Source organism: Oryctolagus cuniculus, chromosome 12, assembly GCF_964237555.1.
Source record: "Oryctolagus cuniculus chromosome 12, mOryCun1.1, whole genome shotgun sequence".
Taxonomy (NCBI): domain Eukaryota; kingdom Metazoa; phylum Chordata; class Mammalia; order Lagomorpha; family Leporidae; genus Oryctolagus; species Oryctolagus cuniculus.
The window spans coordinates 12306249-12310230 of NC_091443.1; the positions used below are offsets into that span (position 1 = coordinate 12306249).

The 3982-nt window shown below is 59.5% G+C and overlaps 1 non-coding gene across 1 annotated transcript; it reads left to right on the forward strand.

Moving 5' to 3' along the window:
• Positions 1–3643: 3643 nt before the first annotated feature.
• Positions 3644–3772, forward strand: LOC127484041 (small nucleolar RNA SNORA9). Its single transcript, XR_007910822.2, has one exon. It is a non-coding gene; the product is annotated as a small nucleolar RNA SNORA9 (small nucleolar RNA).
• Positions 3773–3982: the final 210 nt, after the last annotated feature.

Consider the following 3982-nt stretch of genomic DNA (forward strand, 5'->3'; position numbering starts at 1 on the left):
GGTGCCTCCCCCTACACCAGCCACCCCACCCCCACCCCACCCCCACCCTCGGTTATTCTGGAGCACAGGCAGTGCCATTTGGAGGCTTGCAAAGGAGAGGATTCCCCAGGAGGAGAGCCTCTGAGCAGCACCTGTGTGTTTGCTGTCTTGCTGTGTATTGACTAACGCCTTAACACGCTCCTGGAGGTCAAAGCTCTGGGGACCGGAAGTCCTGTCCCCCTTCGGCCAGGTTGGCCCAAGCCAAGGCCCTGAGTTAAAACCACCTGTTGCGGGCCCAGTGCTATGGCATAGCAGGTGAAGCCGCCACCGGCACTGCCCGCATCCCATATGGGTGCCCAATTCAAGTCCCGGCTGCTCCACTTCCGATCCAGCTCTGCTACGGCCTGGGATAGCAGTGGAAGATGGCCCAAGTCCTTGGGCCCCTGCACCCTCGTGGGAGACCTGCAAGAAACTCCTGGCTCCTGGTTTCGGATAGACACAGCTGCGGCCATTGCAGCCATCTGGAGTGTGAACCAGCAGATGGAAGACCTCTCTCTTTCTCTGCCTCTACCTCTCCGTAACTCTGCTTTTCAAATAAATAAATAAATCTTTAAGAAAAAAAAAAAAACACCTGTCGGCAGGAAGGGAGGGAGCATGTGGCTGGCCGCCAGGGCTGGGGCAGGCCCAAGTTTGGCTCTGCCCCACTGGTGGGCCCTCCCTGTGTCCCCTACGCCTCGCTCTGTGCCTTGGGGCTGAACCCCTTAACCCTGAGAATGCTGGGCTCAAAGGCAGAAGGCAGTGCCAGAGACAAAAGGACCAGGCTCTGGGGCGCCCCCAGTCACCCTGGGTGACCGGCTCCTCCCCCGCGACCTGCTTGGCTCACGGGGGGTTAGCGGTCAGGATGCAGAGGCCCCAGGCAGGAGGAAGGCGGCAGGGCACACCCGTCCGGCGCGCCCACCCCCTGCGGTCATGTGCTGGCTGCCACAGAGGCCCACAATGGGGCTTTGTACAGTGGCTGGCTCGGAGCACACAGTCCGGTGTCTGGGCAGCCCTGGCCAGCCGGCGGTGCCAGGCCTGACTGCGAGATGCCGGGCTGGGGGTGGGGGATTCACCCTGCCCAACCCCTCCAGGGCCCGGGGCCAGTGCTCTCCAGGAAACACCTGGGCTGGCCTGACTGCCTCAGGGCCACTGGGAGCCCCTGGGGCTGGGGCAGGGGAGCGGGAACCTTCCACAGAGGCCTGCCTTCAGTGTCCCCACGGGCAGAGGGCCACCCACCCCAGCCTGCCTCTGGGATTCCCCAAAGAGCCCCCCGGCCCCGCCCCTCTTCCCCTCCCTCCCCCGTGAAATGGGAAAAAAAGATGACAGAGCGGTCGGATTTTATAATGCTGTTTGCACTTTTTGGAAACATGTGTTTTAAAAAATGTTTGAATGTGATCACATTCTTTTTAAATGAAGTGATTGTGGTAGATGGGGGAGGCTGATGTGTGGCAACACCCTTAATTGGCAAAATAAAAAGTTGGCAACTCTGTTTTCATTTTTTCCTTTTAATTTAATTCATGAAGCCCCAGCCTGGGACCCCTCAGCGCTGGCAGGGTCACTGGGCAGGCGGGCGTGAGGTAGAGGCCCCTGGTGTTGAGGAACTGGGTCTAGGTGGGGGGTCCTTTTGGGTCCAGGGCCCCTCCCCTCTTTTCCAGGGATGCCCTGTGGTGCTCTCTTCTGGCCTGTGTGGGGCAGGTCTGGGAGTTAGGGCAGGATCGGGGGTTCTCAGGACGCTTCCTGCTGGGTTCTCCCCTGGACAAGTATGGGTGGTGTCCATCGGGTGGTGTCTGTCCCCGGCAATCTGCACCCAGGGTGGTGTCTGTCCCCGGCAATCTGCACCCACCCTCTTCAGCCGTCTGGAACAGGCCTCCCTGTCACCTAAGTGGCTAGGCTTGCAGCTGAGACAAATGGCAGGGACCGGCCCCTGCCTCCTGCTGATGGCCGCTCTGTGTGGGGGGAGGGGACAGCCCTGTGGCCATCTGCACCTAGGCTTTCCTACAGCCTGGCCCACCCGATCTTATCAGGCCTGAGCTGCCCCTGGGGATCTCAGGCGGCTTGGAGAGGGCCTCCGGGGGAAAATGGCTGAACCGAGACTGGGGGATGTCTGTTCTGGTTCTTCTTTTCAAATGACACGGTGGTGTGTCCCACGATTTAAGAAGAAAAACCCTCAGATATTTTTATTTCCTTTTTGAATGGGATTTGCATGGAGGTTTTTAAAAATGCAAACAAGGCCTTTCTATTTGGGCCTGATTCTCACAGGGTGTTTAACCCATTTCGTGCTGTGAATAATTAGGTAAAGTAGTTGCCCAGACAGATGGGGAGAAATACTCCAGGCCTGAGGGGTCCCTGCTCTGGGAAATGATAGAGTGGTGGCCCCATTCAGGGACACCAGGGAAGGAAGTTCGGAGCTTGGTCTTTCTGTGTGTGATAGCTGGAGGGTGTTGGGGTGGGAGTCAGCACAGCCTCAGTGGACACTGGCACCCCTGTGTGGGAGCCCCAAACCCAACCCCAGGAGGTTGACCATCTGATGGGAAACCCAGTGGGTAAATGGACAGAAACAGCCAGGAGCAGTCGCACAGTGCCCAGGCTACTGGGAGAACAGAAAGAAGAGGCACAGGTGTGTGTGCCTGGGGAGGGACAGGTTGGGGACAGCACCTGGGGAGTCCGTGAGGAACGTCCATCCTGCAAAGTGCAGCCTGCTGCCTGGACAGAGGGTCCTGCCGTGCTCCCCAACCCGGCTGGCTGTGAGCGCAAATAACCCAGGACTGCCTGGCAGGAAGTCAGGTGTGGCTGGTAGAGTGGCTGCCGGCAGGCGGAAGCCAACCCGAGGCCAGAGGTCCGGAACATCCTGGGAAGTGCAGGTGTGGGAGCTTTCTCATCTGCGAAGTGGAGACTCTGTGGGGGAGGGAGGATAAAGTTAGGCACAGAGCAGATCAAATGCGAAGATACCCAAGGAAATCCTGTCACTGGAATCTTCCGAGAGTGCAAGGCTGCCAGGAGGGGGCAGGGTGGGCATGGCTGCCAGGCACCGAGGGGGCAGAGGGCACAGCGGGACAGAGTTCAGACCAGGGCTGCAGTGCTGGGCTGCGTGCCCAGGGTGGCCACACCACCTTCCCCTGAGCAGCGGGTGTCCCTGGTTGGCCTGGCGTGGCCGTGAGAGAGAGAGAGAGAGAGAGCCCTCCTGTTGCCAAGGAGCCCCAGAGCTTTCTGTGTCAGAGATGAGTGGGGGGCCCTGACCCCTTGTTTTCTCTACAGCACCCTGTGCACAGCTGGGGTCAGCAGGTGCCCTTGGCTTCCAGGTGTCGGACAGGGAGGAATGGACAAAGATCTCCTACATGGGCTGGGAGCGGGCTGAGTCAGGCACTGTGAGTGCTGAACTGAGCAGAGGGGCCTGAGAGACCCCCTCGGATGGATCTCCGAGGGGGTGGCCTCACAGCCCATGGGCCCACAGTGGTCCTGGAAGCCCCAGAGTGCCTGTGGGAGCGGCCTGGGAGGCAGCATTTCAGCAAAGAAGCCGGAGGCAAAGCCTGATGTCTGAGTGACAGATGCTTAATTTCTCACAATGTTTCTGGGGCTTTTGTTCAAGAGCAGGGGAACTTTCGGGGGGAGTTATAAAGGGGACCCCCAGCAAGCCTCCAGCTTCGGTCTGCTGTGACCCTGTGCATTCCTGCAGTGCTTGCCAGAACAGTTTTGAAACGGTTTGAGGCCTTGCCCTGCTCTATCCAGTGTAAGGTTATAGAACTTTCAGACAATTGGGGGGGGAGGATAAAGGGGACCCCTTCCCAGACAAGACTTTTCCAGGGCCCCTAAACCAGAGGAATCACCCCGCCTTCCTGGCCTTAACCCCCACCCGACTCCGACAAGGTGGAGTGGTGCCAGCAGCCCCTAGCCGCGCCGCGCCACAGCCTAGCCCGGGCCACCTGGTCAGAAGGGAGACTTCAGGCTCCTGGACCCCTCCCTCTCC